General features: G+C 36.5%; 1 protein-coding gene across 6 annotated transcripts in view; it reads left to right on the top strand.

Annotated features, from left to right (window-relative positions):
- Nucleotides 1-25810, top strand: part of TMEM117 (transmembrane protein 117) — a 189799-nt gene that overhangs the window by 49453 nt on the left and 114536 nt on the right. The window lies entirely within an intron of this gene.

Genomic DNA, 25810 nt, shown 5'->3' on the forward strand with positions numbered 1-25810 from the left:
CTCTCCTGTGACCTCATTTAAACCAGTGGAACAGCCTACTGTGAATTGGTTCTCATGTGAATAAAGTACATCAAGCTTGTCCATAGCTAAACTGCTATGAATTAGTCATTCAGGTGCCAGATAATCCACTCTAAATCACAAGGTAATCTCTGCTGTATAAGTGATACCTGCACAGCTAATGGAGAAAGTATGTAATTTTTACAAAATATGTTTTTAAATGTATACAGAAAAGTGTATCGAGACATGCAAGGCTGGGATGAAATTTCAAATTAGTGATTCAGAGCACTAGCTTTTGCTTTCTGGATCAAAATGTTGAAAATCAAAGGATGTATAACATTATTTTTCACAGTTCCAGGGTTCTTGTTTTAACACTTCATCATGATGCAAAATGGCTATGTATAGGGTTCATTAATGCAAAGTTTACATCTGATATGTCTGAATGTTTTTATCTACATAAATCACGTATCAGTTAACTGCTGTTATTTAATTGCACCATCTATTTGATGGAATCATTTATTAACCCCACCTAATTGTGTGTGTGCTGGTAACTATTATCAGTTGTGCAGTTCAGCTGGGATTAGTTTCATGCTGGGTGTTGCAGCTGCACCATGACTCAACTTGTCTCTTTTGTCTCTGATTTATTCAGGGAGATCAGTATAGATAACAGCTGAGGCAGTTAGTGGTCTTGGGTTTATTGGTCACTTGAATGCATGCTTGAGGCAAAGATAAAGTGATTTCTGTCCTAAGGGAGTAAGTTTTTTCTGTTTTGAGCTGCTTATGGTTGAGCCTATTCCTGATTTTTGGGCTTGTTTTTTCCAGTGTCATTGAAGAATGTGTGTCTGCACCTTTACAGCAGCACTAAGTATGTCCTGTAGAACATCTGAATTTCCAGTAGGCTTGCAAACATTAAATATCGGTATTGAATTTCTGTCACCCTACCAATAGTTATTCTACTTCTCTGACTAGTGCAGAAAGTATGCTTTAAAAATGTTAATTGGAACCCCATGTGCTGACTAAAACAAATGGTTGCTCTAAGTGTATTAAATTCATGATTTTTAAGATTTTATACCATATTAACCTTCAGTAGTTTTAATTGAAGCTGATTCTTATCAGTTTGTTGTTCCTTACTTTCAATGAGAAAATTGTATCATATACCATGAAAAACAAATGAAACTTTATTGAGGTAGGTATGAAAAAATCAGATTGACCTGCTCAAATCCTTATATTACAGGGAAACTACCCTGGTAATTGATGAGAGGATAATTGATTCCTCTCATTAAAATCCAGAGTCTTAAGGTAAAAGTTAACTCTCTATATTAATGCTTTGTCAATTCTAAGCTATGTTTGAGGCAATTTAACATACAATGGATTGATTTTCTGTCTTGTACCTTCCTCTGTCCAGCAGGAAACTTGTTTGGCTCCTCTCTGTCTTGTGGAATAAAGATGAAAACAGGAGTAACTCAGGGATTCAGTACAGTGCAGGTCTTAAATAAAAGTCCTCCTATCAGTTCATTCTGCAAAACACATATTTTATAAATGTAATTTTGTATAATCCCAGAAGACTGCAAAGAACTGTTTTTCCTTTATTATTTAGGAAAATTAATGTGAACCAGGAGAGTTATTGCTCTGCAGCTATTTTTTTTAACTACTTAAACTGTGATTTCATGTATGTGTAATGAAACCTGAAAATTGCTTTTATTCTGATTATTTGATAATCTTTTAACTGAGCAAGCAGTTTTCATCCCTGTAATAATTCCATGTCAATATACTTTACATCCAGGAATTGTAAGACCAAATGTAGAGAAATAGCTTCTCTTGTACCTGTTCTTTCCTTGTTTATGCATCATAGTCAAATAGATGGTTTGAAAGGCAGGATGGATCCAAGTCTGATTTACACTGATAAAAGTCTTTCCCAGGTAAATGAAAACACACAGAGATTGATTGTCAGCCTGTATTTTTAATAATAAAATTTTAAAAGAGAATAGTGTGTATCAGTTTCCTGTCTTGTGTGTAGGTGGCATTTATGTGGGTATGAGTGTCCAGTAGCAGAGTTCTCACTACACTGCAGCCACTGATTCAGGTGAAAGCCCTCTCTTCACCCACTCCTAGGAACGAGCCTCCTTCTCATTTGCTGAGCTTTGTCTGGGAAGATGTTATTTACCCTTATCCAGTCCAGCTGCCTGTATATTGGGGCCATTCGATATTACCTTGTTCTCAATATCAATGAGTTTGGCAGAGCTCAAATATCCTCCACCAGAGCCTCTGTTGTTAACACACACTAAAACTGCAAGATGTACTGGAAGAGAAGGTGTTTGGGGGCACCTGGCACCCTCAGTGTTTTGGTTGCTTCCATCAGTGCTCATCAAACAGTTGATGAATGCTGGGATACACCTTGCACTGCTCAACTTCATTCCTTTCTTTTGGCTTTTTTAAGCCAGAAGGACTTCTAGTTTAAACCTCTACTGATGTCTGTAACAAAAGTGCCTTTGTTTTGAAGGAGAACGAGTGTCATCTCTGTCCTGCTGTGTACATTACATGGCATGAGCTACTCCTGGAGCTACAGGAAAGAGCTGGAAGATAGCAGAATAATGAAGCTTGTAAGCTCCATAGGTGGGTGCCTTGGAGGCAGAGCACAGTAGCTGGCTTCCTGTACTTGCTTGTAACTTGCTATATATGATAAACAGATACTGAAATTAGTGCAAGTCAAATGCCCTCAGTGCCCAGCATCTGACTGTGTTGCAAGAGCAAGGGAAGCAGATAGCAATAAGATTTGTGTAGGAGAGGCACAAAGCTGAGGGAGAATGTTTGAATCCCCTACACCTGCACTCCCCATGCCAGTAAAGAAATTCAGAGGTAGTAGTCACTTTTGTATTTGACGTATTCCTGTTCAATAGGGTTTTTTTTCCACACAGAATTGTGTTTCCTTCATCCATGAGTTTCTCACAGTGTTCACTAAGGCCTTTTGAAGCTGTTTACAGTTATGGGTGATTGTCTTGTTCCCTACTGCAGGCATTTGTTGTTCAATAGGAGCTGTTTCTTTGTTTTGCTTATTTTTCCCCCCTGGTTTGCTGTATACAATACCTTTTTTTTTTTCTCATTGCTGCATTGTATTAACTAAAAGTGGCCTAAACTACTAAACTCATTAAAAATCCAGTATCCTATCAGTTTCCAGATAGTTCTAAAATGAAAAGACATTATTTGGAGTGTCTTAAAGGGGTCTGTGTTGATGTTTGCCCTGCTTGGTGTCTGGAGAAGTTTACTGGAAAGGAGCAGAATAGCAAAGGTTTTGATGGTCCCAAGTTATTCAGTGTAGCCAAAATGAAAGCTCACTGCATAAATACAGAAGAATTTCACAATACTAAGTTAGTAGATGACAAAATGGCAGGTGACAAGCTATTGCCTCTCAGGACACAGGGCTCAGAGTGAATATAGGTGGTTGTATAAAAACTGTCTGTGCAAAGGTGAGCAGAGGGCAAGGAAGAGAATGTAAAGAAATACTAGAAAAAGAGCAGAGAACTAGGAATTGCATATAGAACAAAGCAGAAATTATTGGGCAACTCCTCTTACCGCTAATGCTCCTGCATCTTGAATAATATACATGGTTCTGCTCCCCCTTCAGAAAATAGTACAAAGAGCTCAAGAATGCATAAGGGAGTGCAGCAAGGATGGTCAAAGGAACACCTTCTATATTACAAGCTGTGAACTAGACTAAAGTCTATGAAAAGGTCTATAAATTAATGGATGGCACAGAGCAAATTAACTAATTAAACTGTTTATCCTCCTATAAATTTTACACACAGTGTTATCACATTTGTCAGAGAAAGTCCCTGAAACTCCTCCCATCTGTGAGTCTTTAATGGCAAGGTACCACCACCTATGGGGTTTCTCTATTCTGATACTTTCCTTGGCCATCTTACAGGGGTGAAATATTGGGACAGACAGTGCTTATATCCTACAGCTTTGGTAGTGTGTGTCTCTCAAATGTTTGATCATAATAAGAAAAGAGATATTTAAATAAATGTTGTGTTTGCATTAAGCTGTGTAAAAACACACAGAAGAATGTTACAGATCACATATCCAATGTGCCCTTTCTACCAGTCTCTGAACACAAAATTGGTATTTTTTGAAGTTTCTTCTAAGTAATCTCATGAAGGATAGAAATTGTCTCCCAGATACCATAAGAAATGATGACCTGAAAAATCTGGAAATGCTTTGGCACTGAAAGAAAATTTAGCAAGAAAATGGGAAAGAAGTGTGTATAGACTTAGAAATAGGAAAATTGGTTAAAAATGCTGGCCTGTGTTTATGGCCATCTAAGATTCTGGTTGTGTCTAATTCTATTTGGGATTCTGTTTCTGTACTATTCTATTTGGAATAGGAGCTTTTGATTCAGTATATATTATTTAAGAGTTGCAGCAAGTAAAGGGCTGGTGTATCAGAGATGGAATGAATATTTTGTCCTTCTTACAATGTTGCTAAACATGTAGGAAGGATCATATGCAAAATGTAACAAAGCTGCAAAAGAGTAAGTGAGATTGTGAATTGCTAAAGTGTTATGTGAGAGAGATATCAAAGGTTGGTGAATGCATCATAAAGATGTTTCAGTTTTGTCAACAAACTAATGAATTGACTTCTGTCAGACTGTTTACTACTCCTTTAGCATTAATACTTGTTCTTTCCTTTAAAAGACACAGGTAGTGAAAGAAACATGCAAAACGTGTACTTAAGAAAGTGAAAACAGAAAGGTATTTTGAAGTTTTTTTTGTGGTACAGCAGAGATAACATTGTATATTTGTTGTGGTACACTGCATATTCTAGTACTGTCCAAATCCTCCTGTTAACAAATCTGTTCTAAAGACAAGGTGCTGGTTTCATTCAGTCTGTCTTCAGTTCGTTCATTCACTCATACAGCACCTAACAGACACTGGACTGAGTATTTTCAAATGTTTTCTCTACAGTCATAAATTATTAGCTAAATAAGCCATCACTACCCTGACCCCAATGAGTGACATCATGTTATAAATATCCAAAGAAGGAAACATTGGAAACCCTGACAGTATAAATCAGCTCCTCTCAGTTTCTCTGACACCCACACGCACACATGCGCATGTGTCGTGGATCACATGAAACATTCAAATCCTTAAAGTAGTTCAGTATCTGTCCTTATATTTGCAATTTTTATACTGTTTATCACCACAAGTGTACACATATTATGGTGTTGTTTTTCCAAATCCTGTAGGTAACACATTTTGTTGCATGTCACTAGTATAATTTTGGTTTTGTTGTCAGACTGCTAAATGACAGTAAAATGTCTGCAGTATGCATAAAGCAGCATCTTGTAATAGTCTGCAAGTCCCATGTGAGAGCTGAAGATGAATACATTTAAAGTTGCAACAGTATAGCCTGAAAAACTGTTATCAATAATCTGATTGTGATGTGTGCATGTACTACTTTTTGACATGCCTGTATGCATGTTGATGTAAATCTTCCATGAAGACTGGTGACAGTATTATGACCTGCAGTTAGCCGCTCCTCATGTTTCTTAACTAAATGATATTACTTCACAGAAAGGATATCAACAGTTCTGCACCTACTGGAGAACATGTAGAAAATTAAGGTATTGAAAAGCAGTATTTCAATATTGCTAGTAATGTGTACCTGTGTTTTCAGAAACATGTGCCTGAGTCCCAAGGACTACCTGAGCATGGAATGCTCATGAATAGGATGTAGGACAATAAATTAAATTTTAGCTGCACTTGTGTAATATAAATGCAGAGAATTAGTAAAATATTACAGAAGTGTCGATGAAGTTAAGGTGTTCTTTATTTTTGTTCATTATACCAGGATAGCTTTTTGATTCATACTCTTAAAAAATTGCAGGTTTAAGGACTTAGGTGCATGAGAGGCATCTCTCTTTTCCATTAAAAATTCTACCAGTTTATGTCATATCTAATTCATAGATTTTTGGAGCCAGGACTGTGGCCACATTTCTCTTCACAGAGAACAGCAAGGTACAGCTTCCCAAGGATATTTTCTGGGAATTGCAGCGAGGAACCTCAGAGAAAGAAGAAACAAATTTTATCTCATTTGCTGTGCCTGTGTTTGTGCCAAAGTAGAATGCAATATGGAGATTGTTTACCCAAAGTGATGGTGTTTTGTTTCCTTGGCCTATCAGGGCCAAGCACATCTCCAGACTGTTGGTCAGCAAGATTCTGTTCAGTGGAGTTGAGTGCTTGTGCAGATTCAGTTTAGATGTAATGTAATACATATTACATTAGAATATAATAATATAGTAGTTTATATAAAATAATATAATATAATAAAGTAATTAATTAGCCTTCTGATATCAGTGGAGTCAGATGTATCATTCTTCCCTTTGTCAGGGTTGCCCTGCTTATACTATACAGGACATTTCCAAGATTAATTATTTTCATAGTAAAACATTGCTACCTTTGTTCTATTTTGGTATTTAACTTAATCTTTCCATCACTTAATGATGGAACTTTCATTTTGGCTGGATTAAAGAGCTCTCTACTATAAATTATCTCCCATGTAAGTACTTGTGTAGTGTAATCAAGTACCCTTTTAATCTTTGCTTTGATCAGATAGACACAATTCTTAAGTCTGTCATTGTAAGGCAGGATTTACAGCCCTCTGATTATCTAGTACTTCCACTATATGTATTTTTTTCTTTTCTGTTGATGTTTTACTTCAGAGCATCAGAACCCAAAACAGCACTCTGAGAATACACATGTTGTCCAAAAATACCTCCATATTGACAAGGAAGGAGAACCATCATTGAAGTCTTGATAAATATTCCTCTGCTTATATTCCCAGGGATGTTGTTATCCATTGGCTGTAATACTGCATTGGGACCTTGTGTTTTGTTAGCAGTGATGATGCTCATAGAATGTTTTCACAGATGATATCCATCTTGTTTTACAGATTAGGATTATTTAATTGAAAATTAAAATGTTGTTTGAATGAACACAGTGTAATATGTTATAAATGAACATATCTGTAAATGATAGAGATGACATAATTGTGCCTTTCCTTTTCAGTATATCTCTGTGTCATCTGCAATTTTTTAAACAATAAACTTGTAGTGTTTTCAGGTTAGTGACAGCTGGTCTTGTAGGACCCCAGAACAAAATGTATATGACTGCATCTTATAAAGCAAAATAATTCACTGGACATTCTTTTAGATATCCCTTGTGGAAAATTGATTTGGTTTTGCATTCAGATGTGATCAGTTTAAAGGGTTGTATTCTCTTGCTGCCACACATGATGCATGGGTTTGCTAGATGGCTGCTAGTTGGTGGAGATCTTGAATTAGAATTTTTGAGATGACTCACCTGCATGAGTATTTTGAGAATACTTACCTACATGAAGTCTGTCATATGCTGAAATAGTCCTTTTCAGGTTGTTAGTGATAACTGGTAGCGTGAAAAGTGATGACTAAAAAAGTCATTGGAAGCCTTTTCAAACTGTGTATCATGTTTTGTTTTGGTTCTGTTGGTTGTTTTTTGTTTGTTTGTTTGTTTTTTTGGTGTGTTTTTTTTTTTTTTTAATTTTACTCAGCTGTTTACACATAGAGTACCTTTTAAAAAGGAATCAAGGACATAGGCAATATTGTTGAGAAAGGTGCTGTCGTGGCTCCTCGAGAGCTCACCTCTCCACTTACTGAAATCAGTGGTGCTAAATAAACTTTTATCAGCTAAGGATCTTGCTCAGCTTCTGTAATAAATTTTCCGTTCACTGGGTAAGATGACAATTAGATGTTTTGAAGTCAATCTTTTGAGAGAAAAAAAATGTTGCTCTGGAGATATCTGTCTCTCCTTTATCCTTCTTCCTCCCACTACCTCCAAAAATACTCCACTTGCTCTCCCAGAGCGGGTGAAGTTTCAGGGAACATGAGGAGGAAAACAGAGCTGTCCTTTCCAAGGCGCCACACTGATCAAGACGCCCTTTTCCTGAGTGATGTACTCCACTTCTCTAGGCTCTCTTCTCTGTCTGTTTTTAAAAACTCAGATGCCCTTATTGCAAAAGAATATTTCCTTCCCTGAAAAAGCATTAAACTTGTTTTCAGACATATATTTTTAGCAATTTGGAGTTAGGTACCTGGCAACCCATGGTTGTGGTTGAAGTTCTGCGTGATGTCAGGCCAAACTCGCAGTGACAATTAAGCAATTTTACTGATACCATGGAACAGAAAAAACTATATTAGGAATTTTATTTTCCTTTCAGTGACTGATAAAGACTGCAGGCATCAAATACTTGTCTTATAAAAGTGTTTTCTACTTGCTACCATCTGTGAAAATTTGAAGCTTTAAACATTTGTCTCATGCGTTTCTGTGTGGGAGGTGTGATACTTTCAGTTTAATAAATGAGTTTTAGGTTGTTTACAATATATCAGAATTGACTATAATTTGGACAGTGTGCATCTGTTCTGGAAAATGTCTAGTGTACTTACTTCATAATGGAGTGTGATTATGTTTAATTTGGTTTCTTCTGCACAATGAAGCATAATTAATATTTAATTTGTAATCCTTCGGTAATACAGTATGAGGCTGCTGTCAATTAATTGGAGGCAATTAATTCATTAGCTAGAAATGATACTATCAGAGGAACAATGAGCATACATAGCTGGGCAGTGAAAATATCTGTGGGAGACCAACAAGTGTAGTTCAAGTCTCCAGGCCACAAATTTTCTTCAGTAGTAAGTGATTTGCTACGTACTGGTTTTAAAATCTGGTTTTGCATTGTTAGCTCCTCCCAGGAGTCTGATTTTATTTGTGTGTGAGTTGCCATTTTTATTGGAAATTTCCTACAGACTGCTGAGCATTTGGTTTGGTTTGACCACTGCCCTGCCTTTTAGGAGACAAGTACTTGAGGGCAGGTTCAGGGAAGGAGCAGAGACAGGCTGAGGTACTGAGGGTTACTTGATATGTTGGTTAATTCAGGAAACTTTTTTTTCATTTCTGGCTAGAGTTGAGCTTTCCCACCTGAAAAATGGAAAAAGAGATTTAAAGAGGGAAAGGAGTAGAGCCACCACCTCTTAACTGTTAGGCAGGAAGTTTTGAATGGAGTATCCAGGTTACAGATCTGCACACAAACCACACAAAGTAAAATTTGCTCACCTCCTCAAGAGAAGATGGCATTTTAAATGTTTCTTATATGCTCAAATAGTTAAAGGACTTCGTATGACTCACCTGGTGCCTTAAATCTAGCTGAATACTTAAATATAGATGTGATGGACTCTTTTCCTATGGTCTGACTTCTCTTCTGAGACCACCTCAGAGCCACCAGTTTGATTCTTTTTTCATCAATATTGCAAACAAAAAGAAATATCTATTACTGTCTGCAGGTGTTTCACATGAATAGTCTAATTTATTGATGTGTTCTGGCCTGTGTTATCTTCACAGGACCACTTCAATTGGCACAGGCAAGAAGTACTGAGATTGTCATGTTTCTTACTGTTACTTATTTGTTGGAGGCTTTCCTTCTGCTTCCCCACAGCTGTTTGCATCTTCCAGAAGAGCAGAACTTAGACAGATCCTGCTGTGCTTATACATCATGGACTCAACATTGTATGGGTGGGATTTACCATTCCTGAGGAACTTCCTGGCCCTTATTGTGACACACACTGTGAAAACTTACCTCCTAATGTAGTATATTTTTTTTGACCTTGGGTATCAAAACATTTTTCTGTTGAGAAACTATATCTATTCCAAAATACTTTTGCACTTTTGCCCAGTTTATCTTGTCAGGTCAAAATTTGTTCTTGCTTGGAAAAGGAAAAGCCATGGAACAGTTTCGATAAAGTCAAAATGACAAGAACTGGCTCCGTGCTAAGCTAGGACTAACTGCTAGCTTTCTCAAAGGATGAGAATAAACACAGACTGGTCCTGCTTCCAGCTAGTCAAGAGGGACCTGTGCAGCCTATATCTTGTCAGCAAGTCACTTAGCAAAATAGCATAGGATCTGTAAAGAAAAAAAGAGAAGTGCTGAGGAGCAAGCATCCTTAATGCATGCAATTTGGGGGGTGTGAGGGGGCTCAGCCTGGCTCTGGTCTGGTACTGGAGTGAGCAGCAGTGCCCCTGCAGGAGCATAGAAGGTGGCAGCCGAGTAGAAAGCTCAGTAGTGGGCAGCCTTTCCTTTCCGTTTCAATTTTTTCCCAGTCAGTTCCTATATTCCTTACCACTGGGAGGCAGCTGATGTCTAGGATGCAAAACAGCACCATGCTGCACAGCAGCCTTGAAAATGATTTGTGTTGTGACCAAACAGATGTTCTGTAGAAAGATGTGAAACAGATCTGATCACATGCAGTGAAAGCTCCAGTTTTGTTCTGTCTCAGGATAAGTAAGGCAGCACGTTGCTCCCAGGTCATTAGGCTGGTTGTAATAATTTCCTTTTGTGCCATTTCTCTGAAGTTCTGTGGGTCACTAAAAGGAGATATCTGAAAATTAGTGACTCTCTAGATGCAATACTGCAGAGAAGAATATGGGCTAAACTGAGATAAGTGAATTTTGATTTCTATTTACAGTGTTTATTTTTTGTCAAAGTATCTTTTTTTAATATATGCACCAAGTTATGATTTCCTGTTGATATTGTGTGCCAAAGACAATTACAAATTCAGAGGAACTGTATTATTCTGCTGTTCTTTTGGGGAGAAAATTTTTTTCAGGTATTGGCATAATTTGCTACAGTTAAAATATGCACAGTGGTACCTCAACATATTAAAAAAATGTTCTGAAACTGTCTGCACTTCAAACAAACAGTGGTTAGTTGCTCTGTGGAATTTTCCAAAGTGTCCTTGGATGAAATTCTGCTGTACCAGGAGGAACATTAAGACATTAATAAATTATTTGTCAGGTTTGCTGCCAGCATATACATAAATAAAACACTGTTCCTACATGTTTGTTTTCACTGGGATCCAGAAAGAATAAAAAGCTTCTGTGGTGATACTATTTTGTATAGCTTTCAGACCTATATTCTGCACCTATACAGCAGTAGTACTTAATACTACTTTAGCCTATACTACTTCGAGTAGTATGGGTTTTCTTAACATGAATTTTGAATTCTACTTTTTTCAAACTACCTGCATTTTTTGCTTACACTAAACACTCTTGAAAATACTTACTTACTTTAAATTCCTGATAATTATATTGGCTATTTCCTAGATTTTGTGTTAGATGACAGATGTAATAACACCCTCTGTTCATATTGTTTGTCCTTTTAAAATTTTGTAGTTTATAATCCTCTTCTTGTGTCTTCTGCTGCTGTTTACTTTCTTTTCTCTTAAATGCTCAAATTAAGCCTCAAAAAATGGCATTATGTTCAGTGGTATCCAGGAAACAGGAGTGAAGACTAATTTTTTTTTTTAAAAAAAAAAAGCAGGATGAGGACAGGGAGGACAATGGCCATCTTGAATTAATGACGTTATTGTACCTGCAAGGTCAGCACCAGGTGAGATTTCAGTTTGCAGGGAAGGAAGAATCCCATGAGGAAATGCATATAAAATGGAATTTCTTTTCTGGGACATACAAAATAAAAATAAAATAAAATAAAGAAAACATGGTAAAAGGAAATTTTTAGACTTTAGATAGATGAATTCTCTAAATTGTCCCAGTCTGCATTTTTCTTCCCTTTGTTATTTCTATATGCAGGTAGCTCCCTTAGAATTTATTATTGCTCTTTATGTATTAGAACAGCAATTTAGCTGGCACCAGACACATTGCAAAAGAAAGCTAAAATTCTGCTTACTGTCATTGAAAAAGAATTGTTATCACACCCAGATAGTAATGAAGTGGAGAAAAGAAGAGCAAATTATTTTTTTTGCATATTTCCTCTATTTTATAATCTCTCCTATATATCTTCTGTCTCATCATCACTAAAATGGAGTTATTAAATCTGCTGGATGACAGTGCTGTTTTGACCCAGGGAGGAATGCTCCTATTGAAAGCAGCACTTCAGAGAATATTTTGTTTTTCATCTCATGTACCCTCATTTCTAACTCTTAATATACAAAAGACACATGAACTTGGAATTTTTGCTTCTTTTCAAAACATTTTAAAAGGTTTTACAATGTATTTGTCAGTCAAATTAAAGGTCAGCCACCAAAATGTGACCTACTTGTGGTTTGTGTAGTGGTGATTTGTACACCAAAAGCTTTTCCCCACCTGCTTATATAATCACAGAATATTAAAGAATTTGATCTTGATGCCTGCAGTTGAAACCAGTTAAGGCAGCACGAAACTTTAATGAACAAATTACTTGAACATGGTACAAGGCAGTGAAATTCAAGGGTAGCACTGTACTGCTGTTACTGTTTTGAAACTGAAATAAAGTGAGTTGTTCAGAGTGTGGTAGAGTAAAAATACAGTATGGTCTTCTGTGAAGCTGGTGATGTGTTCTGCTTAGACCAGGGTTGCTCTGTGCAAGCACATCAGATGACTGAGTTTCAGAACAAAGCATTAAGGTTGCAGGGTATGTCCTCTCTTTAGAAGTTTTGCAGGAGGACTTTAGGGCTTTTTTCTATTTACTGCTCAGTAATGAAGGCTTTGAAAGGCACGGTCTGACTGAAAATACTGCCATTCCAAGGATATTCTCCTAACTGTGGACCACTGAGAAAGAAAAAAAATCAGCATCTGTCTGTGAATTTATATATTCAGGAGAAGGAAAGGTACATTTATATCTAATTGTGCACATTGTTGAGAATCTTACTCGTGCTTTACGTACATAGAGTTTTGGCATCAGCAGCTGCAAAACAGAGTGAAGATAGAAAGCTTCTTGAGAAGCTGCTTCAGACACTGAAAGCTAGGAGAGGGTAACTACATGAGGCCAAGAGTGAAGAGAGGAGAAATAGAAATAGCAAAATATAAATATTTCCAAATCGGGTTTCATGTAATAGAACTTCTTCACATATCCTTGTAGATACTCATGGATGTCCATGTTCAAAACACCTCATTCTCTGCTTTTACTTAATTTCATTATGCTCACTGCAGTGGAAAAAACCCCAAGGTTAGGTCTGCTTATGTTTTCTTACTGATACCTTAGTAATGAGGCTTTACAGCAACTTTAAATAATTGTAATCTCTTTAAAAATTTTAGTAGTAATAAAAGTAATTCTCTTTAGCAGTTATGTAATTTCTTTAGGGTACAAGGAAATGCATCCTTCATGTAGCTATTTCTCCTGTCAGCCACTAAATCTACTGCAGAAACTGTGGCAGAGAACTGAGGTGACATGTCTGTATTTACAAAAGTTACTGGTTTCAACAGTGGGTTGAAACTCTTGACCTACTAGTTTTCAGCATTCCTGCAGTATGTCATTAAAAATGTTTGCACATTGCCATTCCTGAGTCTTCCCCAAATTTGTTCTGCATATGTGTCTGATTTCCCTGTGGCAGATTTTTCTTGACGTCTGCTGTCAAGACAACTGTAGCTAAACCAAGGTGGAAAATGCTGTGGCTCTTCAAGTGTGCTGTTTGACCAAAATCTGCTACTCGAGACAGAGGAAAAAAGCAACTAACCAACCCTCATAAATTTGTATTACACATTCTCTACAGAAATTGCATTAAAATTAAAATTTTGAAAAAGACACATTTTTTTTAACTTTTAAGGAAAAATAGTTTTTAAATGGTGGCTTTTAAAAGGGTTTTCCATTACAGCTTGCATAAATCTAGGTCACTGTGGTGCTTTATGGGATTATAGGAGGTATAGTTTGGATAACTCTTGTCTTCATCATTCCTTGTAAACTATATAACTTTACGTTGTAGTGAATCTTCTCTGGTAGCAGGATAGTCAACAACACAGTATTAAAGATATTTTTTCAATACTAACATTTGGAACTGAGTGTTTAGACTTCATCTTCCATCTGAAAATTTTCTGACATCAATGTTTTGCCCTTATTTCAGGGAAAAATGAGCATTGAAATAATTAATTTATTAAAAATTGGAAAATTATCTTTTTTTGACAGCTGAAACCTGTATATAAAGTTAACTGACTAATTCATAAATTTTTCAAGCAGCCGTAGGAAGACTTGTCAGGGCATTCACTGGCTTGTTAAAAATAGACACAACCAGGAAGATGAGGTCAAGTTCAGGCCCTTAAGTACTGAGGAGAACTAGTCATCTTTAAGCTATAGACCATTTATAAATAATCAGACATTTCAACTGCTACTGTATAGGTGACATGTATAATCTGTTAGTGATCTCAGGCAAATACTTTTTACTAATCAATGACTAGAGAATGTAAAAACATCTTTACTATGAAACACTATGACAAGTTCTTAGGGAAATAACAAATCTGGCAGCAACAAACGCTTAATAGTCTTAACCTGTTTCAAGTGAGGCAAACAGTTCATTAACACTGTTGCTTGTATGAAACATTTCTGTATTTAGTTTTTTATTAAATGTTTTGCTGTCGGTGACTCTAAAGCTAGACATGACCCAGCCATGTGCACATGCATCCCAGAAAGCCAGTCTTACTGTGGGCTGCATCAAAAGATGTGTGGCCAGCAGGTTGAGGGAGTTGATTCTACTCCTTTACTCAATTCTCCTGCCATCCCATCTGGAATACTGTGCCCATTTGTGGGGTTGAGGTGCAAGACAGACATGGACCTGTTAGAGAAGGTCTATGAAGAGTTAGGAAGTTGGTCAGAGGGCTGTGGTGCCTCTCCTGTGAAGACAGGCTGAGAGAGTTGGGATTTTTCAGCCTGGAAAAGGCTCCAGGCAGACCCGACAGAAGCCTTTCAGTATTTGTGCCTATTATGTGTTTGAAATGGCTCCACTGGAACAGCACCACCAGCGAAGTCTTGATGATGGATCATAAGAAAGATGGAGAGAGACTTCTTACCAGGGTCTTTAATGACAGGAGAAAGGTCAACACTTTAAAACTGAAAGTGATTTAAAACTGAAATTCCTCCTAGAAGGAGGAATTGTTTTTTGATGAGGCCTGAGACACTGGGACAGGTTACCCAGAGAAAATGTGCATATCCCATTATTGGAAGGGTTCAAGGTCAGGTTGGATGGAGGTTTGAGCAACCTGCTAGTGAAAGGTGCCCCTGCCCATAGCAGGGGGGTTGAAACCAGACGATTTTTAAGGTCTATTCCAGCCCAAATCATTCTGTGATTCTCTGGTTCTGTGAAACATTCCCAAATGCCCAACTGCATCTGATCTTTGGTGTTGCTTTGCTGTTTTTCATTGGATGGTGAAACACAGGCTGTCATTTCTTGGAAAATAAAAAATGTATTATGCTAAAGATACATAAATTATTTTCTGTCATTAGAGTTAATTTGGTATTTATCAATTCCAAAAACATAAGCAACAACCTGAACTGTTCTGAGATAAACACATCAAGTTCCATGTCCCATTAGGATATAGAATTTGACTAGAACTGTACCTTTGTCCTAGTATGTATGGAACCAATGTATTTTTTTCCTGTAGCCTTAGGATTCATTTAAAATGGCATCTTAAGTTGTTCAACTATATTTGGTGCTTTTGGTAGTGAATGTCTGTCTACAAGGAGTTAAAGTAAATGATTTCTATTTATGTCTGGAAGCTTGGAATGTTAGTGGGAATATCAGCCTTTCTCATTTTGGCATTCTCTAGAGCAAGGCAAGTGATTTTAGCAGCATGATCTTATTTATCTCTTGTCAGCTCCATGTGGTTTCTTTGGTCTGTCTGTGTCTGGGATATTAATTCATAACGGAATTATTTCCTCCCCAGCCAGGCATTTTTGCAGTGTCAGCATCTCCTGGTTCACACTCCAGTACTGTAATCCACAGTGTAAGCAGGCCTAAGGCATGGTGGCATAAAGAGAAATAATAGAAAACCCAAAGACTGAGATGGCAGAACTAAGCATGTAAATAAAAAATGTAGATAAAGATTCAGGAATTGGAATGTGAATAAAGGAATCAATATAATTTCCCCCACACTTGTGTTAATAACAGAGATTTGTACCCAGTGCCAATTGCTGTAAAATTAAGTAAAAGAGGGAAAATTCAGTAAAATTACTCTTGTTTTTAGGTCTGCATGAGAAAGTATGTGTATTTAATTCCTAAATTACAGTAAGTAAACGTGCCTTTTAATGCTTTGCTGATAAGGATGTTTCAGCAGAACATATCAAATGTGTAATAGCTGCAAATTTGTAGATATTACATTCCTCATCTTGCAGCAATTTTCTAAAGTATTATTGTTTGAGCCTTCTATTTTATATTAAAACTAGTATTTGGTGAAATCAATCTGTATGCAGTACAACAACAAGGTAATGTACACTATTAATGACCACCATCTATCTCATATTGAGATTCCTTTACTGGATAATCACTATCATTAATGTATCTTAATGAAACAAGGTAAAGGTAGGGTCAGCTCATCAGTGAATGTAAATTAGGGCAGTCCAGTTGGTACATATTTACAGTATTTCATGGCCTTGTGCAGAGATTCAGAATTACCTACTGAAACATTAAATTATTGATAGTCTTTTAGCTCTAGTTTGACTCATAAAACTAACACATAGCAGTAGTTCAATTAATACATTCAAAATACTTTTATATCAGTGAACAAAGTTTTATTTTGAAGCTGACAATTCCAAGTAGAACTACAGCTATACCTATGTATTTAATATTTTATTTGACAACTACTTTCAGTAGTGAATCAGTCAGGAACAGATACTGTTTCATTTTGATCTTTTGCTTACAAGTCTAATTCATTAATTATTAATGCCCCGATTTCTGCTTTTCTTTTTTTAATTTTACCCTTTCTGTTGGTCCATAAATGCATAGTTTACTATTGGATTCAATAAAGTCTTTAGAATTGCACTTTAGAATGGCACTTGTCAATTTAGACACCCATATTCAACCTTAGCCCTTTTTGATCAAATGGATTTGCTACTTCTTTGCAACTTACATGACCTTGAAAATGTAAGGAGTCCACTTAAAGGGGAGCCAGTTGAGATGAAACCATGAGTTGTTTAAATTTGTGAATCCAAGGAACTATGCTACTCTCCTTAGCTGCCTCTCTGATCCAGTGTTTGTGACTTTTAGTGACAATTGTCTTTTCTTCAAACAAGTCTCTACATGGAATTCTTGACATGAATACCTGGTATTACATTTTGCTTTGTTACAGTTGATAACATCTACTTAGACATTATTTCTGGTTTTGTATGTTCCTACCATGGGTATATATTGTGACTTGTTCTTAGTTTGTATTGTTTACCTATGTGTGTAAGGAATTTTTATCCTGAGAGTAGTCCAGTCATCTGCCAAACTAAAACTATGCAAGTTTCCTTAGTAATTTTATATTCACTTTCTGTGAAGCCGTACATATATGACACATAGTGGAGATATAGGCCTATAATGGGTGTAGTTTTGTAACAGTTGTTTTAAAATATTTTTGATTGTTTGTTTATTCAATTCTGATTTTGTTCACTTTTCCTATATGAATGCTGAGGACACTCTGCAGACTGTATCACCTAAGCCAGCTGAGAAACATCTGCTGTGCAGTGACTGATAAGAAAAGACCTATGTTTCCCCAGAGCTATTAGGTTACTTCCAAATAACTTGGTATTACCAGTATATTGTGGTTCAGGAAATCATACTTAATTTAAGTACATGCTTTCTGATATAACTAGCTTTAGTGATATCCCTGAAGGTAAATGTTTTGTTAAAGCTGACTATAGCAGCCAGCTTGCAGCACAATTTATTTCAAAACCAAAATGTATCTTTCAGTTCCTAACTGTACCTAGTAAAATACCTAAGTTCTCACTTTCTCTCTGAAAGTCACATGAATGTAGGGGCCAGTTACATATTTCACTCTTCCTTACATGCTGTAATGTACTCCTTACATCCTTAATGCAATTTGTATTTAGATCTATTGTTCCATTGGATCACTGATGCATATTTTGTCTCTCTACTTTTTCGTCTTTGTAATTAATAAACTCATGGAAATACTGTAGTTGCTGAAATATTGTTTACTTCAGTTATGTTATGGTTTTATTAAGACATTGAGTGTAGGCTTCTAAAAAGTAAGAACACAGTTAAAAAGATGGTTGGCTTAAAATTTTAAAGCATTGTAAAAATTGATTCCTGTAACCTGATAATACTAAGCAAGCACTGTAAACTTTGAACCTATTTGTAAGATTTCATTGACTTGAAACTGTTCAATTGAGCTTCTAGAGTTATTGACTATTACCAGTTTGGAAGTAAATAATTCTCAGTGGGACCTATTTCAAGGCTGGAACGGATCCAAGATAAAAGCCTTTGGACAGGGTAGACGCATAAATCCCTAATCTTGTTGGTCAGGTTATTTTAGGGAAACAGAGCAGATTAGTAACATGATGCCTTTAAATTCCACTAATGAAATCCTGTCAGAATAAAGTAATGAATATCATAGTGATATTTTAGGCTATCTTATGGCCATGTAATGCAGTTGTTTAAAACCTCATTGCACAAACCATTTTAAGTGTTGTTGACATGAAATAGTAACCCATACAGTTACTATGTTACTCTACCTTTCCTGTTAACAGCAGTATTGATTTGGGGAAAAGCAGAATTTACAAAACTATTTTCCAACAAAGCTGCCTGTATATGACCAAGCTTCAGTCCTACTAACACAAGAACAGTGTGAGTTCTCTACAGGATTGTCTTAAAGGAACTTACATTTTGACATTTTGAGAAACATTAATTTTGATCGTAACAGCCTTTCTGTCCAAAATGTTATAACAAAAGCCTATTTTGATTATAACAGTCCGAAATGAGCTTAAATTCCCCTGCACAGAAGTGAATAATTTATTTATTGCCTTTAATAATTTGTATTTATTAATGCAATGCAATATTTAGAGTTATAAAAGGAGTGAAAATTAACTGTTGTCAATATCATTCAAGAAGATGGTAAAAAAAAATTGTCAGGAGGAGAGGAGGGAGCAATGCTATTGAGCAGTGGTGACTTGGTCTTGTTTCCATAAAGAACTTACATAAAATCAGGCTCAAAATGCCTCACACACGCTGATGTTAGAAGGTAAGTATGAAAATTACTCAGGTAATTTAGATTATAAAGTATAATTCAGGTTAAATGTGTGTTTGTTTAATTTTTGGTTTAACTTTACAAATCTGGCATTAGTGTGGATCCTTCTTAGATCACCATGTGATTTGCCTTTATATTGCTCAAGACTGTAAGAATGCCAATTAAGACAGAAGGAGCTGGACCTCCAGAGACTAGTTAATGACCAACAAACATGTTTGTTTCTAGAACCCGTAAACAAACAAAGTAAAAAGCCAAGGCTCTGAAAAACACTGATAATGATATCTGCTATTAGTATTTCCATGTGCTGTTTGTACTCTGGTAAATCTGTTTTATGCTGCTCTAAATACAATTTCCAAATAATTTTTTTGTTATCACTGCAAGTTCCTCTCCAGTCAGAAGAACTTGGTTCTAGGAACCACTTCCCCCATCAGAAGTTGAACCTTCATCTGTTTTAAAAGTTTTAAAACATTTGTTTTAAAGCCAAGCGTGTTGGCTTATACCATCTACATTCTGAGTGGCAGCTTCACTTTGCTATTTCACAGTTTTACCTTCGGGATCTTAGTCCCAAAAATTCTCTGATGGAGCCTGGAGGGGTAGCAGATTGGTGTTCCGCTGTACTGACAGTGTTTTTCCCACCTGCAGAGCTCATATTCCTGCTCTTGAAATGGCAGATTGATCTGGAAAATTGACAATCTACTGTGCTAACCTTTAACCTGTTAATCTTCTCAAAGGTCAGTGCTGGGATAACAGACCAAATCTGAAAAGGTTTTATCCCCAAAGCTTCAATTTTTCAAGTTCTCAGTCCCTTCTTCCTGTTTAAGAAGTTCATGAGTGCCATCAAGAGTTCTTATCCATAAATCAAAAACTATACTGCTAATCAACACATAACTTATTTTTAAATTGAAACTCAAATATTATAGACAAAATATTGTTAAAAAGTAGTTTAAAACATGAAGTATGAAGGAAATTCTCCTCAGGTGGACATCACGCATAAGGACAAAATTATGTAAGCAGCATCTGCAAGGAAGCAGTAGTCAGAGCCTGAAATTAGTACTACAAAACTCAAGGACCATTCCTTTTCTCCATCTATAAACTGATTGGCTCTGAGTAGCTTCACTCCATTAAGAAAAAACTCATGAGTTAGACTAGAGGCCACACAAAATCTGAAATACAAATAGATGAGTTCCTCTCTTTCAGCATCACTTTTCTTTTTAGCACTTGCTACACTGTTGTTTAATGGCTCTTATTCCAGTAAGCAGTAGTCACTTACTCTTTTGGCCTGCCTGAAATACAAATTTCTTTTTGCAGCCATAGTCATCAGCTCTTGAAGGAACTGCCAATTAATAATGAAGGCCTCTATCGTGGCAAAAATCTGCTTGAAGTAAGGAGGTTTACTGTAATGCCTGCATTGTCCAGGGGAAGAGAGACTGATAGCAAACCTTTTCATTGCCAATGTTTTCTTAGAGCTGATCTCTTCTGTATCCAGTCCGACTCTTGCATTATTGCACCCCTGCACAGAAGTACTTCAGGATTAAGTATTGGATATGGACCCCATTTTTTACCTTATATTTTGTATGTGTTTTATTCAAGCTGACCACAGGGCTTATAATTATTTGAAAATGCCTCAGAAAAGTTATTCAAACATTTTTAACAAATGTATGGCAGCAGTATCTTACAACAATAAGAACAAAAAATGTCATCAATTCAGATTTGGCCTGTCAAACGTGTCATCGTATATTACTTCTCTTTCTCATCTTTCGGGGAACTTATCCCCAGACTATCTGGGGGAAAAAATTCTTCCAGTAACACAGGATCCATTCCACTTTCGACTCTCTCTATGCCCTGGAGGTCATCTGATATTATTGAAAGCTAATATTTGTTCCAAACTGGCACTGCTGGTGGCATCAAGAAAACTCTATTCTCTTGATTACTTTCTCTCTTGAAGGACTTGGAACACTGACTGTCTCTACAGTCTATTCAGCTTTTAAAGAAACAGGATTGACTTATTGGCTTTACTCCAAAAATAATCTCTCTTCATTGTTTTGAAGCAAACTGCTTGAGTTTGTTTAATGAGCAGAATGAGCAGACAATTCTGTCACAAAGTTTCCATAAGGGAAAACATGACCTTTTTAAATGAAAACAAATCCCTGATAAGGAAGTGCATATGAAGTGTAGCTATTTTTTACCTTGCTGATCTGGCCAGATCATATGTGGTTTCTTTACTTCACCTTGACTTAAAGAACAATAATTTTTTTGGTTTAATGATCATCTGTTTTGTGGAAAAAAGAGTCTATTTATGTATTTTCTATAAATAAGTTTTCATTTGAGGTTTCAGTTTTATCTCATGGTAGTCATATAACATTTTGTGAGAAAAGAAAGTGCTAATAACTAAATTTTTTTTGAGGGACACAAAGAGAGAAGCATGTAATGGTAGGAACTCTAAAACAAAGGGCGTTAGAAAAAGTGGTGTAAAACCCTCAGAAAACTTCTGTTGGCTGTTCCTCTTGCAGACTGAAGGCAGAGTTCATGTACTTCTTTTCCAAACACTAACTTATTCTGCTATCTGGAAAAAGCCCTGTGGCTTGTGTGTCTCCCACAAGTACTTTTGCACAGGAAGGCAGCACTGTGCTCACTGTCACAGCCAGCCATACTACTTACAGGATGGATGTGGGGCTGTGCCAGATATTGTCAAGCCTGCAACAGATTAGAGAGAACACAAGGTGAAAAAGTATGTTGGAAAAGTAAATGAAACTGTATCATATCCACATCATGTTAAGAATCCAGCTGTCCTCTGGAGGACACCCGTATGCTTCTCATTGGGGGCAGGGTTTCTTTCACTCCTCAGTGGTCTGTTAGTAAGGAGTTCTCTCAGCCCTAGGAAAGCTTCCTGGCAATGTGATAAACTAATGCCAAAGTCTTGTTTTCCTTTAAGGGGGATAGAAAAATACATACTTTAAGAACTTGCTCTCTATTTCAGCAGTTCAGTTAAAGACCAAAGCCTGGTCAGAGAAGATTTCTTCTTAACTATCCAAAACTATAGCTTTTTATTTATCATTCTGTTGGCAAATCCTTGTTTAACAAGAATTCTTTGTGGGCTTCTCTGTCCAAAACCAGTTAACACATTTGGTTGTACTTTCAACTGTGTTTTTTCTTTATCTACCAACATGATTACTTCCAAGATGAATGTAAGTCATCTGAAATTTTCAGAAATTGAGTGCACTTTTTAATCAGTTCAAAATACTTATCACAAAACCCCCCTACAAAAACATAGCAGACTGATACACTTCTGGCAAAAAAAAAAAAAAATAAAAAGGAGATATAACTTTTACTTCAAATTTAGATTAATAGTATTTTTCATTCCAAAACTGATCAGTTGAAACGTATTTAAAGTATGCAGAACATGGAGCAAACTTTTCTTTTGGAATTCTTTCTCCTGTCAGTCTTCCTGAAATCGGTCATCCAAGCTGCAAAAGAGGGCAGGAATATTTGTACTATTTTCCTAATAAAACCCTAAACAGTTTCCCAAGTGGCACTTTCAGCATGGCAGTGCCTCTCCTTTGTGCTTCTCCTCACCTCTGACCACAGCAGCTGGGGAGGTCTCCAACCCCAGCAACAGTTTGGATTGTGCTGTGCTGCTGAGGGAAGATCTCAACACCCCTCAACACGCTCAGGTTGAAATCAACCCTGAGGTGAGCAGGAGTTTGCATTAGGTCATCTCCAGAGTTTTCTTCCAATCTAATTATTCTATGTGTTCATGAGAAGTATAAAAATAGGAAAATATGTAGTATGTATTTGCAGTGTTACTTGTCTGGGTTTTTATTTGGAATAAAGGATCACCTGTAGAACAGTTGAGTTCTGGTCAATACAGAAAAGAGTAAAAATTTACCGACTTTAAGTGCTGGTAAATGACCCCCCTTCAGTATAATAGGAAATGTGAAAACCGGATATGAAAAAGTGGAACTGGATTCCTGCAAGGGGGAGATCTCCTGCCAGTTCTGAGATAAAATCTTTGGGGAAATTAAGAGATGACTCAGTATAATGCACAGTGTGCCTGTACAACCAGTAAATCAAAAGAGACAGTGTCACAATCCATTCTTTTTTCTCTTATCTAGCAGAGGATTTTGTTTTCATTTTCAGTACAGAACAAGAAATGGGATTTCAGTTCACAAATGTGACAGACTACTGGCTGAACAGGCTTCAAACAAATCCAAGAAAATGTTCTTTAAACATTGCAGGAGATAACTCACAGGCATGGTGATACTTATTTTTAGAGTTTTTGTGGACCATCTGCATTGTCGTGTAATGTTAAAATTTCTCATTAGGTTGACACATTTATCATATTTGTGAAGTTCTCTCATTCATAAACTTTGAACTGAGGATGTAAATGGTATAAATGTCCAAGACAGTGGCCAGAAGGGGATGATACAAAGTTAATCTATATGTAAGAATGCAGTACATCTATCTAGATTAAGAGAAACTGGAAAAAATATGAAAATGAAATGTTATGGAGGAGTTTGGTTTATTAGCAAATGAAGAGAATTAATTTTTGTAAAATCCCTAATCTTATTTAGCAGTAAGTATTTGAGAAATAAATATGATTAATGTAGATGCTGGAGACCTCTGAAGTCCTACCAGAAGTTTGGCATTATGATTTGTATTTGAAATATTTCTTAGGAATATTTAAATTAATGTTAAATCAGAGTATTTAATACTTTATCTGTTGTGGACTCTATGTTTCTAGAAAGTCAGTATGAACAGAATATATTATGGAGGGCTGATTTTGGCTGGCTGCCAGCACCCACCCTCAGGAGGACAGAAAGAAAATAAGATGGACAAAATCATGGGTTGAAGTAAAGATAGTTTAATTAAAAAAAGCAAAAGCCACATGTGGAAGGGAAGAAAAAAATGAAGAAATTTATTCACTGTTTCACACCAGCAGACAGATAGATGTCCAGTGAATTTCTGGGAAATGGGGAATTGGTACACATGGAATTCCTTCAAAAGGCAAACACCATAACCCTAAATATCCCTCTATTCTCATCCCCACCCTCCCTTTTATGACTTTGATGCATACAGTGTGGAATATCTTTTGAGTCAGTTGAGATCAGGTGCCCAGCTGCCTCCCTCCAAACCTCTTGCCTGTCTGCAGCCTGTTGGCCTTCTGAGTGCTGGATTGGAGAGACAGCCCTGATGCTGTGCAAGCAATAGCCAAAACATCTCAGAGTGTTACCAACACCCCTGTAGCTAGAAATGCAAAGCACAGCACTGCATGGGCTGCTAAAATGAAAGAAAAGTCTATCTCAACCAGACCCAATGTGTGTAACAATGGAGGTGGGCAGTATTATGAATGGTTTAAAGCTATATTTAGAATGCATATACTTTTTTGTTCATGAGTGTGTGAAAAAGACGTTTTAAAAAAAGAAAAAAAGCAGGTAATATGTCTGACATATATATAAATATCTATTTTGAAAAATAATGTAAGTTTAAAGTAAAGTGTATTTAAATGTTATTTATAAATAAGATTTTAAAGTCCTGAAATATGATAATTTAATCCTACTCTCCTTGTAAGGACTAGTTTCTATTGATTAGGTCTCAAATTACTTTATTGCCTTGTACCTTCTTAGTGGTGTGAGCATTGCTGCTTGAAAATGAGCTATTTACTATTCTATCTTCTCCTTTAAAATACCAAATATTATTGTATAAGGCTTCAAATACTTGGTTTTAATTGAAGAATTAAATTTGATCTTATCTGCTTCTAAGCATTCTCATGGCTTCACATGACAGGGAGCATTTTTACACTGTTGTTCCTGAACAGAGAGGAGGCAGTTGCTCTGCCAAGCCCTTCAGCAACCTTCTACTTCCTCCACTCATCAGTGTAGAATATCAGTTTAGTTACAAAATCTCCCACATAATCAATATGTAAACTCAGGAAATACTGTAATGTACATGGTGGTGTTTCTGACCTACAAGGAATGTTAGACCTTCACTCTAGAAATCTGAACCATGCCAGTCTTAAAACATAAACATCCATATTTGGTCATATGTCATAGTTTAAGAATCCAATAAAGATGAGTTTGCATTTAACTAGCTACTTTTGCATTTAATGGAACTGAAATCCCCAGAAGATGATTCATCTGATTCAGAGGTGTTCTTGCATGTTAACAAGGTAAGCTAACAGCCTCAGTGTGTTATCAGCACTCTTTAGGTCACAAATCTAAATGACAGCACCATATGAGATGCTCTAAAGAAAATTGACTCAGTCTCAGCCAGACCCAGTGCAGATGTTTAAGATGAATCAGATGAGTTATGTCTGTAAAGTGCTTCTCCATTGACTATGGAGAGAAGTGGACTCTTCCAGGGAATCCTAGAATTACTAGTTGAAATTGAAACTTTTTTAAAGTCTGTAGCTGAGATGAAACTCCACCAGTATTTGTAACTAACTGACCTTAAAAATGTAGCCAAAAGCATGGAAGCTTAGTGTCTGGGTGTCAAAAAGTCATGTGCATACATCTCTCTCTCCCTGTCTCTCTCCATTGTTTGAAGATGTGCTACTCCTTAGCGAAAATTAGGAGAATATTCTTTTCAAGGAAGTTCAGACCACAAGTTCTGTATTTTCTTCATTTATGTGTCTCAGAGTGGTCTTACAAGTGACAGTGGTGAAGCAAAAACCTGAGCATTGCGTGGTTCTGATGTGTCTGTCTTCTGATAACTCATGTGCAAGACATTAAAAAAAGATGGAGAGCTGTTGATTTGAGGGTAAAATCAATAAAAACATTCTGTCACTT

Source organism: Passer domesticus, chromosome 5, assembly GCF_036417665.1.
Source record: "Passer domesticus isolate bPasDom1 chromosome 5, bPasDom1.hap1, whole genome shotgun sequence".
In the NCBI taxonomy this organism is placed as follows: domain Eukaryota; kingdom Metazoa; phylum Chordata; class Aves; order Passeriformes; family Passeridae; genus Passer; species Passer domesticus.